The following is a 24,516-nucleotide window of genomic DNA, read 5'->3' on the forward strand; positions in this document are numbered from 1 at the left end:
AAAACTGACATTCTCATCATCCACTGATGCACTTTGTCACAAAATGCATTTCTCAGCTCAGAAAGCTTGTTTCTGACATTCTAACAGCTCAATTGGAGCATTTCAGTAATGAACAGTGTTCTTTGTCAAAACTGACATTCTCATCATCCACTGATTCACTTTGTCACAAAATGCAGTTCTCAGCTCAGAAAGCTTGTTTCTGACATTCTAACAGCTCAATTAGAGCATTTTAGTAATGATCAGTGTTCTTTGTCAAAACTGACATTCTCATCATCCACTGATGCTTTTTGTCACAAAATGCAGTTCTCAGCTCAGAAAGCTTGTTTCTGACATTCTAACAGCTCAATTAGAGCATTTTAGTAATGAACAGTGTTCTTTGTCAAAACTGACATTCTCATCATCCACTGATGCACTATGTCAAAAAATTTAGTTCTCAGCTCATAAAGCTTGTTTCTGACATTTTAACAGCTCAATTAGAGCATTTTAGTAATGAACAGTGTTCTTTGTCAAAAGTGACATTCTCATCATCCACTGATTCACTTTGTCACAAAATGCAGTTTTCAGCTCAGAAAGCTTGTTTCTGACATTCTAACAGCTCAATTAGAGCATTTTAGTAATGATCAGTGTTCTTTGTCAAAACTGACATTCTCATCATCCACTGATGAACTATGTCACAAAATGCAGTTCTCAGCTCAGAAAGCTTGTTTCTGACATTCTAACAGCTCAATTAGAGCATTTTAGTAATGATCAGTGTTCTTTGTCAAAACTGACATTCTCATCATCCACTGATGCTTTTTGTCACAAAATGCAGTTCTCAGCTCAGAAAGCTTGTTTCTGACATTCTAACAGCTCAATTAGAGCATTTTAGCAATGATCAGTGTTCTTTGTCAAAAGTGACATTCTCATCATCCACTGATTCACTTTGTCACAAAATGCAGTTCTCAGCTCAGAAAGCTTGTTTCTGACATTCTAACAGCTCAATTAGAGCATTTTAGTAATGAACAGTGTTCTTTGTCAAAACTGACATTCTCATCATCCACTGATGAACTATGTCACAAAATGCAGTTCTCAGCTCAGAGAGCTTGTTTCTGACATTCTAACAGCTCAATTAGAGCATTTTAGTAATGAACAGTGTTATTTGTCAAAACTGACATTCTCATCATCCACTGATGAACTATGTCACAAAATGCAGTTCTCAGCTCAGAAAGCTTGTTTCTGACATTCTAACAACTCAATTAGAGCATTTTAGTAATGATCAGTGTTCTTTGTCAAAACTGACATTCTCATCATCCACTGATGCACTTTGTCACAAAATGCATTTCTCAGCTCAGAAAGCTTGTTTCTGACATTCTAACAGCTCAATTGGAGCATTTTAGTAATGAACAGTGTTCTTTGTCAAAACTGACATTCTCATCACCCACTGATTCACTTTGTCACAAAATGCAGTTCTCAGCTCAGAAAGCTTGTTTCTGACATTCTAACAGCTCAATTAGAGCATTTTAGTAACGATCAGTGTTCTTTGTCAAAACTCACATTCTCATCATCCACTGATTCACTTTGTCACAAAATGCAGTTCTCAGCTCAGAAAGCTTGTTTCTGACATTCTAACAGCTCAATTAGAGCATTTTAGTAATGAACAGTGTTCTTTGTCAAAACTGACATTCTCATCATCCACTGATGAACTATGTCACAAAATGCAGTTCTCAGCTCAGAAAGCTTGTTTCTGACATTCTAACAGCTCAATTAGAGCATTTTAGTAATGAACAGTGTTCTTTGTCAAAACTGACATTCTCATCATCCACTGATGAACTATGTCACAAAATGCAGTTCTCAGCTCAGAAAGCTTGTTTCTGACATTTTAACAGCTCAATTAGAGCATTTTAGTAATGAACAGTGTTCTTTGTCAAAACTGACATTGTCATCATCCACTGATTCACTTTGTCACAAAATGCAGTTTTCAGCTCAGAAAGCTTGTTTCTGACATTCTAACAGCTCAATTAGAGCATTTTAGTAATGAACAGTGTTCTTTGTCAAAACTGACATTCTCATCATCCACTGATGAACTATGTCACAAAATGCAGTTCTCAGCTCAGAAGGCTTGTTTCTGACATTCTAACAGCTCAATTGGAGCATTTTAGTAATGATCAGTGTTCTTTGTCAAAACTGACATTCTCATCATCCACTCACGCTTTTTGTCACAAAATGCAGTTTTCAGCTCAGAAAGCTTGTTTCTGATATTTTAACAGCTCAATTAGAGCATTTTAGTAATGAACAGTGTTCTTTGTCAAAACTGACATTCTCATCATCCACTGATGCACTTTGTCACAAAATGCAGTTTTATGCTCAGAAAGCTTGTTTCTGACATTCTAACAGCTCAATTAGAGCATTTTAGTAATGATCAGTGTTCTTTGTCAAAAGTGACATTCTCATCATCCACTGATTCACTTTGTCACAAAATGCAGTTCTCAGCTCAGAAAGCTTGTTTCTGACATTCTAACAGCTCAATTAGAGCATTTTAGTAATGAACAGTGTTCTTTGTCAAAACTGACATTCTCATCATCCACTGATGAACTATGTCACAAAATGCAGTTCTCAGCTCAGAAAGCTTGTTTCTGACATTCTAACAGCTCAATTAGAGCATTTTAGCAATGATCAGTGTTCTTTGTCAAAACTGACATTCTCATCATCCACTGATGCACTTTGTCACAAAATGCATTTCTCAGCTCAGAAAGCTTGTTTCTGACATTCTAACAGCTCAATTGGAGCATTTCAGTAATGAACAGTGTTCTTTGTCAAAACTGACATTCTCATCATCCACTGATGCACTTTGTCACAAAATGCATTTCTCAGCTCAGAAAGCTTGTTTCTGACATTCTAACAGCTCAATTGGAGCATTTCAGTAATGAACAGTGTTCTTTGTCAAAACTGACATTCTCATCATCCACTGATTCACTTTGTCACAAAATGCAGTTCTCAGCTCAGAAAGCTTGTTTCTGACATTCTAACAGCTCAATTAGAGCATTTTAGTAATGATCAGTGTTCTTTGTCAAAACTGACATTCTCATCATCCACTGATGCTTTTTGTCACAAAATGCAGTTCTCAGCTCAGAAAGCTTGTTTCTGACATTCTAACAGCTCAATTAGAGCATTTTAGTAATGAACAGTGTTCTTTGTCAAAACTGACATTCTCATCATCCACTGATGCACTATGTCAAAAAATTTAGTTCTCAGCTCAGAAAGCTTGTTTCTGACATTTTAACAGCTCAATTAGAGCATTTTAGTAATGAACAGTGTTCTTTGTCAAAAGTGACATTCTCATCATCCACTGATTCACTTTGTCACAAAATGCAGTTTTCAGCTCAGAAAGCTTGTTTCTGACATTCTAACAGCTCAATTAGAGCATTTTAGTAATGATCAGTGTTCTTTGTCAAAACTGACATTCTCATCATCCACTGATGAACTATGTCACAAAATGCAGTTCTCAGCTCAGAAAGCTTGTTTCTGACATTCTAACAGCTCAATTAGAGCATTTTAGTAATGATCAGTGTTCTTTGTCAAAACTGACATTCTCATCATCCACTGATGCTTTTTGTCACAAAATGCAGTTCTCAGCTCAGAAAGCTTGTTTCTGACATTCTAACAGCTCAATTAGAGCATTTTAGCAATGATCAGTGTTCTTTGTCAAAAGTGACATTCTCATCATCCACTGATTCACTTTGTCACAAAATGCAGTTCTCAGTTTAGAAAGCTTGTTTCTGACATTCTAACAGCTCAATTAGAGCATTTTAGAAATGATCAGTGTTCTTTGTCAAAACTGACATTCTCATCATCCACTGATGCTTTTTGTCACAAAATGCAGTTCTCAGCTCAGAAAGCTTGTTTCTGACATTCTAACAGCTCAATTAGAGCATTTTAGTAATGAACAGTGTTCTTTGTCAAAACTGACATTCTCATCATCCACTGATGCACTATGTCAAAAAATTTAGTTCTCAGCTCAGAAAGCTTGTTTCTGACATTTTAACAGCTCAATTAGAGCATTTTAGTAATGAACAGTGTTCTTTGTCAAAAGTGACATTCTCATCATCCACTGATTCACTTTGTCACAAAATGCAGTTTTCAGCTCAGAAAGCTTGTTTCTGACATTCTAACAGCTCAATTAGAGCATTTTAGTAATGATCAGTGTTCTTTGTCAAAACTGACATTCTCATCATCCACTGATGAACTATGTCACAAAATGCAGTTCTCAGCTCAGAAAGCTTGTTTCTGACATTCTAACAGCTCAATTAGAGCATTTTTGTAATGATCAGTGTTCTTTGTCAAAACTGACATTCTCATCATCCACTGATGCTTTTTGTCACAAAATGCAGTTCTCAGCTCAGAAAGCTTGTTTCTGACATTCTAACAGCTCAATTAGAGCATTTTAGTAACGATCAGTGTTCTTTGTCAAAACTCACATTCTCATCATCCACTGATTCACTTTGTCACAAAATACAGTTCTCAGCTCAGAAAGCTTGTTTCTGACATTCTAACAGCTCAATTAGAGCATTTTAGTAATGATCAGTGTTCTTTGTCAAAACTGACATTCTCATCATCCACTGATGAACTATGTCACAAAATGCAGTTCTCAGCTCAGAAAGCTTGTTTCTGACATTCTAACAGCTCAATTGGAGCATTTTAGTAATGATCAGTGTTCTTTGTCAAAACTGACATTCTCATCATCCACTGATGAACTATGTCACAAAATGCAGTTCTCAGCTCAGAAAGCTTGTTTCTGACATTCTAACAGCTCAATTAGAGCATTTTAGTAATGAACAGTGTTCTTTGTCAAAACTGACATTCTCATCATCCACTGATGCACTATGTCACAAAATGCAGTTCTCAGCTCAGAAAGCTTGTTTCTGACATTCTAACAGCTCAATTAGAGCATTTTAGCAATGATCAGTGTTCTTTGTCAAAAGTGACATTCTCATCATCCACTGATGAACTATGTCACAAAATGCAGTTCTCAGCTCAGAAAGCTTGTTTCTGACATTCTAACAGCTCAATTAGAGCATTTTAGTAATGAACAGTGTTCTTTGTCAAAACTGACATTCTCATCATCCACTGATGAACTATGTCACAAAATGCAGTTCTCAGCTCAGAAAGCTTGTTTCTGACATTCTAACAGCTCAATTAGAGCATTTTAGTAATGAACAGTGTTATTTGTCAAAACTGACATTCTCATCATCCACTGATTCACTTTGTCACAAAATGCAGTTCTCAGCTCAGAAAGCTTGTTTCTGACATTCTAACAACTCAATTAGAGCATTTTAGTAATGATCAGTGTTCTTTGTCAAAACTGACATTCTCATCATCCACTGATGCACTTTGTCACAAAATGCATTTCTCAGCTCAGAAAGCTTGTTTCTGACATTCTAACAGCTCAATTGGAGCATTTCAGTAATGAACAGTGTTCTTTGTCAAAACTGACATTCTCATCATCCACTGATTCACTTTGTCACAAAATGCAGTTCTCAGCTCAGAAAGCTTGTTTCTGACATTCTAACAGCTCAATTAGAGCATTTTAGTAACGATCAGTGTTCTTTGTCAAAACTCACATTCTCATCATCCACTGATTCACTTTGTCACAAAATGCAGTTCTCAGCTCAGAAAGCTTGTTTCTGACATTCTAACAGCTCAATTAGAACATTTTAGTAATGAACAGTGTTCTTTGTCAAAACTGACATTCTCATCATCCACTGATGAACTATGTCACAAAATGCAGTTCTCAGCTCAGAAAGCTTGTTTCTGACATTCTAACAGCTCAATTAGAGCATTTTAGTAATGAACAGTGTTCTTTGTCAAAACTGACATTCTCATCATCCACTGATGAACTATGTCACAAAATGCAGTTCTCAGCTCAGAAAGCTTGTTTCTGACATTTTAACAGCTCAATTAGAGCATTTTAGCAATGATCAGTGTTCTTTGTCAAAAGTGACATTCTCATCATCCACTGATTCACTTTGTCACAAAATGCAGTTCTCAGCTCAGAAAGCTTGTTTCTGACATTCTAACAGCTCAATTAGAGCATTTTAGTAATGATCAGTGTTCTTTGTCAAAACTGACATTCTCATCATCCACTGATGAACTATGTCACAAAATGCAGTTCTCAGCTCAGAAAGCTTGTTTCTGACATTCTAACAGCTCAATTAGAGCATTTTAGCAATGATCAGTGTTCTTTGTCAAAAGTGACATTCTCATCATCCACTGATTCACTTTGTCACAAAATGCAGTTCTCAGCTCAGAAAGCTTGTTTCTGACATTCTAACAGCTCAATTAGAGCATTTTAGTAATGAACAGTGTTCTTTGTCAAAACTGACATTCTCATCATCCACTGATGAACTATGTCACAAAATGCAGTTCTCAGCTCAGAAAGCTTGTTTCTGACATTCTAACAGCTCAATTAGAGCATTTTAGTAATGAACAGTGTTATTTGTCAAAACTGACATTCTCATCATCCACTGATGAACTATGTCACAAAATGCAGTTCTCAGCTCAGAAAGCTTGTTTCTGACATTCTAACAACTCAATTAGAGCATTTTAGTAATGATCAGTGTTCTTTGTCAAAACTGACATTCTCATCATCCACTGATTCACTTTGTCACAAAATGCAGTTCTCAGCTCAGAAAGCTTGTTTCTGACATTCTAACAGCTCAATTAGAGCATTTTAGTAACGATCAGTGTTCTTTGTCAAAACTCACATTCTCATCATCCACTGATTCACTTTGTCACAAAATGCAGTTCTCAGCTCAGAAAGCTTGTTTCTGACATTCTAACAGCTCAATTAGAGCATTTTAGTAATGAACAGTGTTCTTTGTCAAAACTGACATTCTCATCATCCACTGATGAACTATGTCACAAAATGCAGTTCTCAGCTCAGAAAGCTTGTTTCTGACATTCTAACAGCTCAATTAGAGCATTTTAGTAATGAACAGTGTTCTTTGTCAAAACTGACATTCTCATCATCCACTGATGAACTATGTCACAAAATGCAGTTCTCAGCTCAGAAAGCTTGTTTCTGACATTTTAACAGCTCAATTAGAGCATTTTAGTAATGAACAGTGTTCTTTGTCAAAACTGACATTGTCATCATCCACTGATTCACTTTGTCACAAAATGCAGTTTTCAGCTCAGAAAGCTTGTTTCTGACATTCTAACAGCTCAATTAGAGCATTTTAGTAATGAACAGTGTTCTTTGTCAAAACTGACATTCTCATCATCCACTGATGAACTATGTCACAAAATGCAGTTCTCAGCTCAGAAGGCTTGTTTCTGACATTCTAACAGCTCAATTGGAGCATTTTAGTAATGATCAGTGTTCTTTGTCAAAACTGACATTCTCATCATCCACTCACGCTTTTTGTCACAAAATGCAGTTTTCAGCTCAGAAAGCTTGTTTCTGATATTTTAACAGCTCAATTAGAGCATTTTAGTAATGAACAGTGTTCTTTGTCAAAACTGACATTCTCATCATCCACTGATGCACTTTGTCACAAAATGCAGTTTTATGCTCAGAAAGCTTGTTTCTGACATTCTAACAGCTCAATTAGAGCATTTTAGTAATGATCAGTGTTCTTTGTCAAAAGTGACATTCTCATCATCCACTGATTCACTTTGTCACAAAATGCAGTTCTCAGCTCAGAAAGCTTGTTTCTGACATTCTAACAGCTCAATTAGAGCATTTTAGTAATGAACAGTGTTCTTTGTCAAAACTGACATTCTCATCATCCACTGATGAACTATGTCACAAAATGCAGTTCTCAGCTCAGAAAGCTTGTTTCTGACATTCTAACAGCTCAATTAGAGCATTTTAGCAATGATCAGTGTTCTTTGTCAAAACTGACATTCTCATCATCCACTGATGCACTTTGTCACAAAATGCATTTCTCAGCTCAGAAAGCTTGTTTCTGACATTCTAACAGCTCAATTGGAGCATTTCAGTAATGAACAGTGTTCTTTGTCAAAACTGACATTCTCATCATCCACTGATGCACTTTGTCACAAAATGCATTTCTCAGCTCAGAAAGCTTGTTTCTGACATTCTAACAGCTCAATTGGAGCATTTCAGTAATGAACAGTGTTCTTTGTCAAAACTGACATTCTCATCATCCACTGATTCACTTTGTCACAAAATGCAGTTCTCAGCTCAGAAAGCTTGTTTCTGACATTCTAACAGCTCAATTAGAGCATTTTAGTAATGATCAGTGTTCTTTGTCAAAACTGACATTCTCATCATCCACTGATGCTTTTTGTCACAAAATGCAGTTCTCAGCTCAGAAAGCTTGTTTCTGACATTCTAACAGCTCAATTAGAGCATTTTAGTAATGAACAGTGTTCTTTGTCAAAACTGACATTCTCATCATCCACTGATGCACTATGTCAAAAAATTTAGTTCTCAGCTCAGAAAGCTTGTTTCTGACATTTTAACAGCTCAATTAGAGCATTTTAGTAATGAACAGTGTTCTTTGTCAAAAGTGACATTCTCATCATCCACTGATTCACTTTGTCACAAAATGCAGTTTTCAGCTCAGAAAGCTTGTTTCTGACATTCTAACAGCTCAATTAGAGCATTTTAGTAATGATCAGTGTTCTTTGTCAAAACTGACATTCTCATCATCCACTGATGAACTATGTCACAAAATGCAGTTCTCAGCTCAGAAAGCTTGTTTCTGACATTCTAACAGCTCAATTAGAGCATTTTAGTAATGATCAGTGTTCTTTGTCAAAACTGACATTCTCATCATCCACTGATGCTTTTTGTCACAAAATGCAGTTCTCAGCTCAGAAAGCTTGTTTCTGACATTCTAACAGCTCAATTAGAGCATTTTAGCAATGATCAGTGTTCTTTGTCAAAAGTGACATTCTCATCATCCACTGATTCACTTTGTCACAAAATGCAGTTCTCAGTTTAGAAAGCTTGTTTCTGACATTCTAACAGCTCAATTAGAGCATTTTAGAAATGATCAGTGTTCTTTGTCAAAACTGACATTCTCATCATCCACTGATGCTTTTTGTCACAAAATGCAGTTCTCAGCTCAGAAAGCTTGTTTCTGACATTCTAACAGCTCAATTAGAGCATTTTAGTAATGAACAGTGTTCTTTGTCAAAACTGACATTCTCATCATCCACTGATGCACTATGTCAAAAAATTTAGTTCTCAGCTCAGAAAGCTTGTTTCTGACATTTTAACAGCTCAATTAGAGCATTTTAGTAATGAACAGTGTTCTTTGTCAAAAGTGACATTCTCATCATCCACTGATTCACTTTGTCACAAAATGCAGTTTTCAGCTCAGAAAGCTTGTTTCTGACATTCTAACAGCTCAATTAGAGCATTTTAGTAATGATCAGTGTTCTTTGTCAAAACTGACATTCTCATCATCCACTGATGAACTATGTCACAAAATGCAGTTCTCAGCTCAGAAAGCTTGTTTCTGACATTCTAACAGCTCAATTAGAGCATTTTTGTAATGATCAGTGTTCTTTGTCAAAACTGACATTCTCATCATCCACTGATGCTTTTTGTCACAAAATGCAGTTCTCAGCTCAGAAAGCTTGTTTCTGACATTCTAACAGCTCAATTAGAGCATTTTAGTAACGATCAGTGTTCTTTGTCAAAACTCACATTCTCATCATCCACTGATTCACTTTGTCACAAAATACAGTTCTCAGCTCAGAAAGCTTGTTTCTGACATTCTAACAGCTCAATTAGAGCATTTTAGTAATGATCAGTGTTCTTTGTCAAAACTGACATTCTCATCATCCACTGATGAACTATGTCACAAAATGCAGTTCTCAGCTCAGAAAGCTTGTTTCTGACATTCTAACAGCTCAATTGGAGCATTTTAGTAATGATCAGTGTTCTTTGTCAAAACTGACATTCTCATCATCCACTGATGAACTATGTCACAAAATGCAGTTCTCAGCTCAGAAAGCTTGTTTCTGACATTCTAACAGCTCAATTAGAGCATTTTAGTAATGAACAGTGTTCTTTGTCAAAACTGACATTCTCATCATCCACTGATGCACTATGTCACAAAATGCAGTTCTCAGCTCAGAAAGCTTGTTTCTGACATTCTAACAGCTCAATTAGAGCATTTTAGCAATGATCAGTGTTCTTTGTCAAAAGTGACATTCTCATCATCCACTGATGAACTATGTCACAAAATGCAGTTCTCAGCTCAGAAAGCTTGTTTCTGACATTCTAACAGCTCAATTAGAGCATTTTAGTAATGAACAGTGTTCTTTGTCAAAACTGACATTCTCATCATCCACTGATGAACTATGTCACAAAATGCAGTTCTCAGCTCAGAAAGCTTGTTTCTGACATTCTAACAGCTCAATTAGAGCATTTTAGTAATGAACAGTGTTATTTGTCAAAACTGACATTCTCATCATCCACTGATTCACTTTGTCACAAAATGCAGTTCTCAGCTCAGAAAGCTTGTTTCTGACATTCTAACAACTCAATTAGAGCATTTTAGTAATGATCAGTGTTCTTTGTCAAAACTGACATTCTCATCATCCACTGATGCACTTTGTCACAAAATGCATTTCTCAGCTCAGAAAGCTTGTTTCTGACATTCTAACAGCTCAATTGGAGCATTTCAGTAATGAACAGTGTTCTTTGTCAAAACTGACATTCTCATCATCCACTGATTCACTTTGTCACAAAATGCAGTTCTCAGCTCAGAAAGCTTGTTTCTGACATTCTAACAGCTCAATTAGAGCATTTTAGTAACGATCAGTGTTCTTTGTCAAAACTCACATTCTCATCATCCACTGATTCACTTTGTCACAAAATGCAGTTCTCAGCTCAGAAAGCTTGTTTCTGACATTCTAACAGCTCAATTAGAACATTTTAGTAATGAACAGTGTTCTTTGTCAAAACTGACATTCTCATCATCCACTGATGAACTATGTCACAAAATGCAGTTCTCAGCTCAGAAAGCTTGTTTCTGACATTCTAACAGCTCAATTAGAGCATTTTAGTAATGAACAGTGTTCTTTGTCAAAACTGACATTCTCATCATCCACTGATGAACTATGTCACAAAATGCAGTTCTCAGCTCAGAAAGCTTGTTTCTGACATTTTAACAGCTCAATTAGAGCATTTTAGCAATGATCAGTGTTCTTTGTCAAAAGTGACATTCTCATCATCCACTGATTCACTTTGTCACAAAATGCAGTTCTCAGCTCAGAAAGCTTGTTTCTGACATTCTAACAGCTCAATTAGAGCATTTTAGTAATGATCAGTGTTCTTTGTCAAAACTGACATTCTCATCATCCACTGATGAACTATGTCACAAAATGCAGTTCTCAGCTCAGAAAGCTTGTTTCTGACATTCTAACAGCTCAATTAGAGCATTTTAGCAATGATCAGTGTTCTTTGTCAAAAGTGACATTCTCATCATCCACTGATTCACTTTGTCACAAAATGCAGTTCTCAGCTCAGAAAGCTTGTTTCTGACATTCTAACAGCTCAATTAGAGCATTTTAGTAATGAACAGTGTTCTTTGTCAAAACTGACATTCTCATCATCCACTGATGAACTATGTCACAAAATGCAGTTCTCAGCTCAGAAAGCTTGTTTCTGACATTCTAACAGCTCAATTAGAGCATTTTAGTAATGAACAGTGTTATTTGTCAAAACTGACATTCTCATCATCCACTGATGAACTATGTCACAAAATGCAGTTCTCAGCTCAGAAAGCTTGTTTCTGACATTCTAACAACTCAATTAGAGCATTTTAGTAATGATCAGTGTTCTTTGTCAAAACTGACATTCTCATCATCCACTGATTCACTTTGTCACAAAATGCAGTTCTCAGCTCAGAAAGCTTGTTTCTGACATTCTAACAGCTCAATTAGAGCATTTTAGTAACGATCAGTGTTCTTTGTCAAAACTCACATTCTCATCATCCACTGATTCACTTTGTCACAAAATGCAGTTCTCAGCTCAGAAAGCTTGTTTCTGACATTCTAACAGCTCAATTAGAGCATTTTAGTAATGAACAGTGTTCTTTGTCAAAACTGACATTCTCATCATCCACTGATGAACTATGTCACAAAATGCAGTTCTCAGCTCAGAAAGCTTGTTTCTGACATTCTAACAGCTCAATTAGAGCATTTTAGTAATGAACAGTGTTCTTTGTCAAAACTGACATTCTCATCATCCACTGATGAACTATGTCACAAAATGCAGTTCTCAGCTCAGAAAGCTTGTTTCTGACATTTTAACAGCTCAATTAGAGCATTTTAGTAATGAACAGTGTTCTTTGTCAAAACTGACATTGTCATCATCCACTGATTCACTTTGTCACAAAATGCAGTTTTCAGCTCAGAAAGCTTGTTTCTGACATTCTAACAGCTCAATTAGAGCATTTTAGTAATGAACAGTGTTCTTTGTCAAAACTGACATTCTCATCATCCACTGATGAACTATGTCACAAAATGCAGTTCTCAGCTCAGAAGGCTTGTTTCTGACATTCTAACAGCTCAATTGGAGCATTTTAGTAATGATCAGTGTTCTTTGTCAAAACTGACATTCTCATCATCCACTCATGCTTTTTGTCACAAAATGCAGTTTTAGCTCAGAAAGCTTGTTTCTGATATTTTAACAGCTCAATTAGAGCATTTTAGTAATGAACAGTGTTCTTTGTCAAAACTGACATTCTCATCATCCACTGATGCACTTTGTCACAAAATGCAGTTTTATGCTCAGAAAGCTTGTTTCTGACATTCTAACAGCTCAATTAGAGCATTTTAGTAATGAACAGTGTTCTTTGTCAAAACTGACATTCTCATCATCCACTGATGAACTATGTCACAAAATGCAGTTCTCAGCTCAGAAAGCTTGTTTCTGACATTCTAACAGCTCAATTAGAGCATTTTAGTAATGAACAGTGTTCTTTGTCAAAACTGACATTCTCATCATCCACTGATGAACTATGTCACAAAATGCAGTTCTAAGCTCAGAAAGCTTGTTTCTGACATTCTAACAGCTCAATTGGAGCATTTTAGTGATGATCAGTGTTCTTTGTCAAAACTGACATTCTCATCATCCACTGATGAACTATGTCACAAAATGCAGTTCTCAGCTCAGAAAGCTTGTTTCTGACATTCTAACAACTCAATTAGAGCATTTTAGTAATGATCAGTGTTCTTTGTCAAAACTGACATTCTCATCATCCACTGATGCACTTTGTCACAAAATGCATTTCTCAGCTCAGAAAGCTTGTTTCTGACATTCTAACAGCTCAATTGGAGCATTTCAGTAATGAACAGTGTTCTTTGTCAAAACTGACATTCTCTTCATCCACTGATTCACTTTGTCACAAAATGCAGTTTTCAGCTCAGAAAGCTTGTTTCTGACATTCTAACAGCTCAATTAGAGCATTTTAGTAACGATCAGTGTTCTTTGTCAAAACTCACATTCTCATCATCCACTGATTCACTTTGTCACAAAATACAATTCTCAGCTCAGAAAGCTTGTTTCTGACATTCTAACAGCTCAATTACAGCATTTTAGTAATGAACAGTGTTCTTTGTCAAAACTGACATTCTCATCATCCACTGATGAACTATGTCACAAAATGCAGTTCTCAGCTCAGAAAGCTTGTTTCTGACATTCTAACAGCTCAATTAGAGCATTTTAGTAATGAACAGTGTTCTTTGTCAAAACTGACATTCTCATCATCCACTGATGAACTATGTCACAAAATGCAGTTCTAAGCTCAGAAAGCTTGTTTCTGACATTCTAACAGCTCAATTGGAGCATTTTAGTGATGATCAGTGTTCTTTGTCAAAACTGACATTCTCATCATCCACGGATGCTTTTTGTCACAAAATGCAGTTTTCAGCTCAGAAAGCTTGTTTCTGACATTCTAACAGCTCAATTAGAGCATTTTAGTAATGAACAGTGTTCTTTGTCAAAACTGACATTCTCATCATCCACGGATGCTTTTTGTCACAAAATGTAGTTTTCAGCTCAGAAAGCTTGTTTCTGACATTCTAACAGCTCAATTGGAGCATTTCAGTAATGAACAGTGTTCTTTGTCAAAACTGACATTCTCATCATCCACTGATGAACTATGTCACAAAATGCAGTTCTAAGCTCAGAAAGCTTGTTTCTGACATTCTAACAGCTCAATTGGAGCATTTTAGTGATGATCAGTGTTCTTTGTCAAAACTGACATTCTCATCATCCACAGATGCTTTTTGTCACAAAATGCAGTTTTCAGCTCAGAAAGCTTGTTTCTGACATTCTAACAGCTCAATTAGAGCATTTTAGTAATGAACAGTGTTCTTTGTCAAAACTGACATTCTCATCATCCACGGATGCTTTTTGTCACAAAATGTAGTTTTCAGCTCAGAAAGCTTGTTTCTGACATTCTAACAGCTCAATTGGAGCATTTCAGTAATGAACAGTGTTCTTTGTCAAAACTGACATTCTCATCATCCACTGATGAACTATGTCACAAAATGCAGTTTTCAGCTCAGAAAGCTTGTTTCTGACATTCTAACAGCTCAATTAGAGCATTTTAGTAATGAACAGTGTTCTTTGTCAAAACTGACATTCTCATCATCCACTGATGCTTTTTGTCACAAAATGCAGTTCTCAGCTCAGAAAGCTTGTTTCTGACATTCTAACAACTCAATTAGAGCATTTTAGTAATGAACAGTGTTCTTTGTCAAAACTGACATTCTCATCATCCACTGATTCACTTTGTCACAAAATGCAGTTTTCAGCTCAGAAAGCTTGTTTCTGACATTCTAACAGCTCAATTAGAGCATTTTAGTAATGAACAGTGTTCTTTGTCAAAACTGACATTCTCATCATCCACTGATGAACTATGTCACAAAATGCAGTTCTCAGCTCAGAAAGCTTGTTTCTGACATTCTAACAGCTCAATTGGAGCATTTTAGTAATGATCAGTATTCTTTGTCAAAACTGACATTCTCATCATCCACTGATGCCTTTTGTCACAAAATGCAGTTTTCAGCTCAGAAAGCTTGTTTCTGACATTCTAACAGCTCAATTAGAGCATTTTAGTAATGATCAGTGTTCTTTGTCAAAACTGACATTCTCATCATCCACTGATGCTTTTTGTCACAAAATGCAGTTCTCAGCTCAGAAAGCTTGTTTCTGACATTCTAACAGCTCAATTAGAGCATTTTAGTAATGAACAGTGTTCTTTGTCAAAACTGACATTCTCATCATCCACTGATGCACTATGTCACAAAATGCAGTTCTCAGCTCAGAAAGCTTGTTTCTGACATTCTAACAGCTCAATTAGAGCATTTTAGCAATGATCAGTGTTCTTTGTCAAAAGTGACATTCTCATCATCCACTGATTCACTTTGTCACAAAATGCAGTTCTCAGCTCAGAAAGCTTGTTTCTGACATTCTAACAGCTCAATTAGAGCATTTTAGTAATGAACAGTGTTCTTTGTCAAAACTGACATTCTCATTATCCACTGATGAACTATGTCACAAAATGCAGTTCTCAGCTCAGAAAGCTTGTTTCTGACATTCTAACAGCTCAATTGGAGCATTTTAGTGATGATCAGTGTTCTTTGTCAAAACTGACATTCTCATCATCCACTGATTCATTTTGTCACAAAATGCAGTTTTCAGCTCAGAAAGCTTGTTTCTGACATTCTAACAGCTCAATTAGAGCATTTTAGTAATGAACAGTGTTCTTTGTCAAAACTGACATTCTCATCATCCACGGATGCTTTTTGTCACAAAATGCAGTTCTCAGCTCAGAAAGCTTGTTTCTGACATTCTAACAACTCAATTGGAGCATTTTAGTAATGATCAGTGTTCTTTGTCAAAACTGACATTCTCATCATCCACTGATGCTTTTTGTCACAAAATGCAGTTTTCAGCTCAGAAAGCTTGTTTCTGACATTCTAACAGCTCAATTAGAGCATTTTAGTAATGAACAGTGTTCTTTGTCAAAACTGACATTCTCATCATCCACTGATTCACTTTGTCACAAAATGCAGTTTTCAGCTCAGAAAGCTTGTTTCTGACATTCTAACAGCTCAATTAGAGCATTTTAGTAATGAACAGTGTTCTTTGTCAAAACTGACATTCTCATCATCCACTGATGAACTATGTCACAAAATGCAGTTCTCAGCTCAGAAAGCTTGTTTCTGACATTCTAACAGCTCAATTGGAGCATTTTAGTAATGATCAGTGTTCTTTGTCAAAACTGACATTGTCATCATCCACTGATGCTTTTTGTCACAAAATGCAGTTTTCAGCTCAGAAAGCTTGTTTCTGACATTCTAACAGCTCAATTAGAGCATTTTAGTAATGATCAGTGTTCTTTGTCAAAACTGACATTCTCATCATCCACTGATGCTTTTTGTCACAAAATGCAGTTCTCAGCTCAGAAAGCTTGTTTCTGACATTCTAACAGCTCAATTAGAGCATTTTAGTAATGAACAGTGTTCTTTGTCAAAACTGACATTCTCATCATCCACTGATGCACTATGTCACAAAATGCAGTTCTCAGCTCAGAAAGCTTGTTTCTGACATTCTAACAGCTCAATTAGAGCATTTTAGCAATGATCAGTGTTCTTTGTCAAAAGTGACATTCTCATCATCCACTGATTCACTTTGTCACAAAATGCAGTTCTCAGCTCAGAAAGCTTGTTTCTGACATTCTAACAGCTCAATTAGAGCATTTTAGTAATGAACAGTGTTCTTTGTCAAAACTGACATTCTCATTATCCACTGATGAACTATGTCACAAAATGCAGTTCTCAGCTCAGAAAGCTTGTTTCTGACATTCTAACAGCTCAATTGGAGCATTTTAGTGATGATCAGTGTTCTTTGTCAAAACTGACATTCTCATCATCCACTGATTCATTTTGTCACAAAATGCAGTTTTCAGCTCAGAAAGCTTGTTTCTGACATTCTAACAGCTCAATTAGAGCATTTTAGTAATGAACAGTGTTCTTTGTCAAAACTGACATTCTCATCATCCACGGATGCTTTTTGTCACAAAATGCAGTTCTCAGCTCAGAAAGCTTGTTTCTGACATTCTAACAACTCAATTGGAGCATTTTAGTAATGATCAGTGTTCTTTGTCAAAACTGACATTCTCATCATCCACTGATGCTTTTTGTCACAAAATGCAGTTTTCAGCTCAGAAAGCTTGTTTCTGACATTCTAACAGCTCAATTAGAGCATTTTAGTAATGAACAGTGTTCTTTGTCAAAACTGACATTCTCATCATCCACTGATGAACTATGTCACAAAATGCAGTTCTCAGCTCAGAAAGCTTGTTTCTGACATTCTAACAACTCAATTAGAGCATTTTAGTAATGAACAGTGTTCTTTGTCAAAACTGACATTCTCATCATCCACTGATTCACTTTGTCACAAAATGCAGTTTTCAGCTCAGAAAGCTTGTTTCTGACATTCTAACAGCTCAATTAGAGCATTTTAGTAATGAACAGTGTTCTTTGTCAAAACTGACATTCTCATCATCCACTGATGAACTATGTCACAAAATGCAGTTCTCAGCTCAGAAAGCTTGTTTCTGACATTCTAACAGCTCAATTGGAGCATTTTAGTAATGATCAGTGTTCTTTGTCAAAACTGACATTGTCATCATCCACTGATGCTTTTTGTCACAAAATGCAGTTTTCAGCTCAGAAAGCTTGTTTCTGACATTCTAACAGCTCAATTAGAGCATTTTAGTAATGATCGGTGTTCTTTGTCAAAACTGACATTCTCATCATCCACTGATGCTTTTTGTCACAAAATGCAGTTCTCAGCTCAGAAAGCTTGTTTCTGACATTCAAACAGCTCAATTAGAGCATTTTAGTAATGAACAGTGTTCTTTGTCAAAACTGACATTCTCATCATCCACTGATGCACTATGTCACAAAATGCAGTTTTCAGCTCAGAAAGCTTGTTTCTGACATTCTAACAGCTCAATTAGAGCATTTTAGTAATGAACAGTGTTCTTTGTCAAAACTGACATTCTCATCATCCACTGATGAACTATGTCACAAAATGCAGTTCTCAGCTCAGAAAGCTTGTTTCTGACATTCTAACAACTCAATTGGAGCATTTTAGTAATGATCAGTGTTCTTTGTCAAAACTGACATTCTCATCATCCACTGATGCTTTTTGTCACAAAATGCAGTTTTCAGCTCAGAAAGCTTGTTTCTGACATTCTAACAACTCAATTAGAGCATTTTAGTAATGAACAGTGTTCTTTGTCAAAACTGACATTCTCATCATCCACTGATTCACTTTGTCACAAAATGCAGTTTTCAGCTCAGAAAGCTTGTTTCTGACATTCTAACAGCTCAATTAGAGCATTTTAGTAATGAACAGTGTTCTTTGTCAAAACTGACATTCTCATCATCCACTGATGAACTATGTCACAAAATGCAGTTCTCAGCTCAGAAAGCTTGTTTCTGACATTCTAACAGCTCAATTGGAGCATTTTAGTAATGATCAGTGTTCTTTGTCAAAACTGACATTCTCATCATCCACTGATGCACTATGTCACAAAATGCAGTTCTCAGCTCAGAAAGCTTGTTTCTGACATTCTAACAGCTCAATTAGAGCATTTTAGTAATGAACAGTGTTCTTTGTCAAAACTGACATTCTCATCATCCACGGATGCTTTTTGTCACAAAATGCAGTTTTCAGCTCAGAAAGCTTGTTTCTGACATTCTAACAGCTCAATTAGAGCATTTTAGTAATGAACAGTGTTCTTTGTCAAAACTGACATTCTCATCATCCACTGATGAACTATGTCACAAAATGCAGTTTTCAGCTCAGAAAGCTTGTTTCTGACATTCTAACAGCTCAATTAGAGCATTTTAGTAATGAACAGTGTTCTTTGTCAAAACTGACATTCTCATCATCCACTGATGAACTATGTCACAAAATGCAGTTCTCAGCTCAGAAAGCTTGTTTCTGACATTCTAACAGCTCAATTGGAGCATTTTAGTAATGATCAGTATTCTTTGTCAAAACTGACATTCTCATCATCCACTGATGCTTTTTGTCACAAAATGCAGTTTTCAGCTCAGAAAGCTTGTTTCTGACATTCTAACAGCTCAATTAGAGCATTTTAGTAATGATCAGTGTTCTTTGTCAAAACTGACATTCTCATCATCCACTGATGCTTTTTGTCACAAAATGCAGTTTTCAGCTCAGAAAGCTTGTTTCTGACATTCTAACAGCTCAATTAGAGCATTTTAGTAATGAACAGTGTTCTTTGTCAAAACTGACATTCTCATCATCCACTGATTCACTTTGTCACAAAATGCAGTTTTCAGCTCAGAAAGCTTGTTTCTGACATTCTAACAGCTCAATTAGAGCATTTTAGTAATGAACAGTGTTCTTTGTCAAAACTGACATTCTCATCATCCACTGATGCTTTTTGTCACAAAATGCAGTTTTCAGCTCAGAAAGCTTGTTTCTGACATTCTAACAGCTCAATTAGAGCATTTTAGTAATGAACAGTGTTCTTTGTCAAAACTGACATTCTCATCATCCACTGATGCACTATGTCACAAAATGCAGTTCTCAGCTCAGAAAGCTTGTTTCTGACATTCTAACAGCTCAATTAGAGCATTTTAGCAATGATCAGTGTTCTTTGTCAAAAGTGACATTCTCATCATCCACTGATTCACTTTGTCACAAAATGCAGTTCTCAGCTCAGAAAGCTTGTTTCTGACATTCTAACAGCTCAATTAGAGCATTTTAGTAATGAACAGTGTTCTTTGTCAAAACTGACATTCTCATCATCCACTGATGAACTATGTCACAAAATGCAGTTCTCAGCTCAGAAAGCTTGTTTCTGACATTCTAACAGCTCAATTGGAGCATTTTAGTGATGATCAGTGTTCTTTGTCAAAACTGACATTCTCATCATCCACTGATTCATTTTGTCACAAAATGCAGTTTTCAGCTCAGAAAGCTTGTTTCTGACATTCTAACAGCTCAATTAGAGCATTTTAGTAATGAACAGTGTTCTTTGTCAAAACTGACATTCTCATCATCCACGGATGCTTTTTGTCACAAAATGCAGTTCTCAGCTCAGAAAGCTTGTTTCTGACATTCTAACAACTCAATTGGAGCATTTTAGTAATGATCAGTGTTCTTTGTCAAAACTGACATTCTCATCATCCACTGATGCTTTTTGTCACAAAATGCAGTTTTCAGCTCAGAAAGCTTGTTTCTGACATTCTAACAGCTCAATTAGAGCATTTTAGTAATGAACAGTGTTCTTTGTCAAAACTGACATTCTCATCATCCGCTGATGCTTTTTGTCACAAAATGCAGTTCTCAGCTCAGAAAGCTTGTTTCTGACATTCTAACAACTCAATTAGAGCATTTTAGTAATGAACAGTGTTCTTTGTCAAAACTGACATTCTCATCATCCACTGATTCACTTTGTCACAAAATGCAGTTTTCAGCTCAGAAAGCTTGTTTCTGACATTCTAACAGCTCAATTAGAGCATTTTAGTAATGAACAGTGTTCTTTGTCAAAACTGACATTCTCATCATCCACTGATGAACTATGTCACAAAATGCAGTTCTCAGCTCAGAAAGCTTGTTTCTGACATTCTAACAGCTCAATTGGAGCATTTTAGTAATGATCAGTGTTCTTTGTCAAAACTGACATTGTCATCATCCACTGATGCTTTTTGTCACAAAATGCAGTTTTCAGCTCAGAAAGCTTGTTTCTGACATTCTAACAGCTCAATTAGAGCATTTTAGTAATGATCAGTGTTCTTTGTCAAAACTGACATTCTCATCATCCACTGATGCTTTTTGTCACAAAATGCAGTTCTCAGCTCAGAAAGCTTGTTTCTGACATTCTAACAGCTCAATTAGAGCATTTTAGTAATGATCAGTGTTCTTTGTCAAAACTGACATTCTCATCATCCACTGATGAACTATGTCACAAAATGCAGTTCTCAGCTCAGAAAGCTTGTTTCTGACATTCTAACAACTCAATTGGAGCATTTTAGTAATGATCAGTGTTCTTTGTCAAAACTGACATTCTCATCATCCACTGATGCTTTTTGTCACAAAATGCAGTTTTCAGCTCAGAAAGCTTGTTTCTGACATTCTAACAGCTCAATTGGAGCATTTTAGTAATGATCAGTGTTCTTTGTCAAAACTGACATTCTCATCATCCACTGATGCACTATGTCACAAAATGCAGTTTTCAGCTCAGAAAGCTTGTTTCTGACATTCTAACAGCTCAATTAGAGCATTTTAGTAATGAACAGTGTTCTTTGTCAAAACTGACATTCTCATCATCCACTGATGAACTATGTCACAAAATGCAGTTCTCAGCTCAGAAAGCTTGTTTCTGACATTCTAACAACTCAATTGGAGCATTTTAGTAATGATCAGTGTTCTTTGTCAAAACTGACATTCTCATCATCCACTGATGCTTTTTGTCACAAAATGCAGTTCTCAGCTCAGAAAGCTTGTTTCTGACATTCTAACAACTCAATTAGAGCATTTTAGTAATGAACAGTGTTCTTTGTCAAAACTGACATTCTCATCATCCACTGATGCTTTTTGTCACAAAATGCAGTTCTCAGCTCAGAAAGCTTGTTTCTGACATTCTAACAACTCAATTAGAGCATTTTAGTAATGAACAGTGTTCTTTGTCAAAACTGACATTCTCATCATCCACTGATTCACTTTGTCACAAAATGCAGTTTTCAGCTCAGAAAGCTTGTTTCTGACATTCTAACAGCTCAATTAGAGCATTTTAGTAATGAACAGTGTTCTTTGTCAAAACTGACATTCTCATCATCCACTGATGCTTTTTGTCACAAAATGCAGTTCTCAGCTCAGAAAGCTTGTTTCTGACATTCTAACAACTCAATTAGAGCATTTTAGTAATGAACAGTGTTCTTTGTCAAAACTGACATTCTCATCATCCACTGATTCACTTTGTCACAAAATGCAGTTTTCAGCTCAGAAAGCTTGTTTCTGACATTCTAACAGCTCAATTAGAGCATTTTAGTAATGAACAGTGTTCTTTGTCAAAACTGACATTCTCATCATCCACTGATGAACTATGTCACAAAATGCAGTTCTCAGCTCAGAAAGCTTGTTTCTGACATTCTAACAGCTCAATTGGAGCATTTTAGTAATGATCAGTGTTCTTTGTCAAAACTGACATTCTCATCATCCACTGATGCTTTTTGTCACAAAATGCAGTTTTCAGCTCAGAAAGCTTGTTTCTGACATTCTAACAGCTCAATTCGAGCATTTTAGCAATGATCAGTGTTCTTTGTCAAAACTGACATTCTCATCATCCACTGATGAACTATGTCACAAAATGCAGTTCTCAGCTCAGAAAGCTTGTTTCTGACATTCTAACAGCTCAATTAGAGCATTTTAGTAATGATCAGTGTTCTTTGTCAAAACTGACATTCTCATCATCCACTGATGAACTATGTCACAAAATGCAGTTCTCAGCTCAGAAAGCTTGTTTCTGACATTCTAACAGCTCAATTAGAGCATTTTAGCAATGATCAGTGTTCTTTGTCAAAAGTGACATTCTCATCATCCACTGATTCACTTTGTCACAAAATGCAGTTCTCAGCTCAGAAAGCTTGTTTCTGACATTCTAACAGCTCAATTAGAGCATTTTAGTAATGAACAGTGTTCTTTGTCAAAACTGACATTCTCATCATCCACTGATGCTTTTTGTCACAAAATGCAGTTTTCAGCTCAGAAAGCTTGTTTCTGACATTCTAACAGCTCAATTCGAGCATTTTAGCAATGATCAGTGTTCTTTGTCAAAACTGACATTCTCATCATCCACTGATGAACTATGTCACAAAATGCAGTTCTCAGCTCAGAAAGCTTGTTTCTGACATTCTAACAGCTCAATTAGAGCATTTTAGTAATGATCAGTGTTCTTTGTCAAAACTGACATTCTCATCATCCACTGATGAACTATGTCACAAAATGCAGTTCTCAGCTCAGAAAGCTTGTTTCTGACATTCTAACAGCTCAATTAGAGCATTTTAGCAATGATCAGTGTTCTTTGTCAAAAGTGACATTCTCATCATCCACTGATTCACTTTGTCACAAAATGCAGTTCTCAGCTCAGAAAGCTTGTTTCTGACATTCTAACAGCTCAATTAGAGCATTTTAGTAATGAACAGTGTTCTTTGTCAAAACTGACATTCTCATCATCCACTGATGAACTATGTCACAAAATGCAGTTCTCAGCTCAGAAAGCTTGTTTCTGACATTCTAACAGCTCAATTAGAGCATTTTAGTAATGAACAGTGTTATTTGTCAAAACTGACATTCTCATCATCCACTGATGAACTATGTCACAAAATGCAGTTCTCAGCTCAGAAAGCTTGTTTCTGACATTCTAACAACTCAATTAGAGCATTTTAGTAATGATCGGTGTTCTTTGTCAAAACTGACATTCTCATCATCCACTGATGCACTTTGTCACAAAATGCATTTCTCAGCTCAGAAAGCTTGTTTCTGACATTCTAACAGCTCAATTGGAGCATTTCAGTAATGAACAGTGTTCTTTGTCAAAACTGACATTCTCATCATCCACTGATTCACTTTGTCACAAAATGCAGTTCTCAGCTCAGAAAGCTTGTTTCTGACATTCTAACAGCTCAATTAGAGCATTTTAGTAACGATCAGTGTTCTTTGTCAAAACTCACATTCTCATCATCCACTGATTCACTTTGTCACAAAATGCAGTTCTCAGCTCAGAAAGCTTGTTTCTGACATTCTAACAGCTCAATTAGAGCATTTTAGCAATGATCAGTGTTCTTTGTCAAAAGTGACATTCTCATCATCCACTGATTCACTTTGTCACAAAATGCAGTTCTCAGCTCAGAAAGCTTGTTTCTGACATTCTAACAGCTCAATTAGAGCATTTTAGTAATGAACAGTGTTCTTTGTCAAAACTGACATTCTCATCATCCACTGATGAACTATGTCACAAAATGCAGTTCTCAGCTCAGAAAGCTTGTTTCTGACATTCTAACAGCTCAATTAGAGCATTTTAGTAATGAACAGTGTTATTTGTCAAAACTGACATTCTCATCATCCACTGATGAACTATGTCACAAAATGCAGTTCTCAGCTCAGAAAGCTTGTTTCTGACATTCTAACAACTCAATTAGAGCATTTTAGTAATGATCGGTGTTCTTTGTCAAAACTGACATTCTCATCATCCACTGATGCACTTTGTCACAAAATGCATTTCTCAGCTCAGAAAGCTTGTTTCTGACATTCTAACAGCTCAATTGGAGCATTTCAGTAATGAACAGTGTTCTTTGTCAAAACTGACATTCTCATCATCCACTGATTCACTTTGTCACAAAATGCAGTTCTCAGCTCAGAAAGCTTGTTTCTGACATTCTAACAGCTCAATTAGAGCATTTTAGTAACGATCAGTGTTCTTTGTCAAAACT

The sequence above is a fragment of the Barbatula barbatula genome, assembly GCF_947034865.1.
Source record: "Barbatula barbatula genome assembly, chromosome: 6".
NCBI lineage: Eukaryota > Metazoa > Chordata > Actinopteri > Cypriniformes > Nemacheilidae > Barbatula > Barbatula barbatula.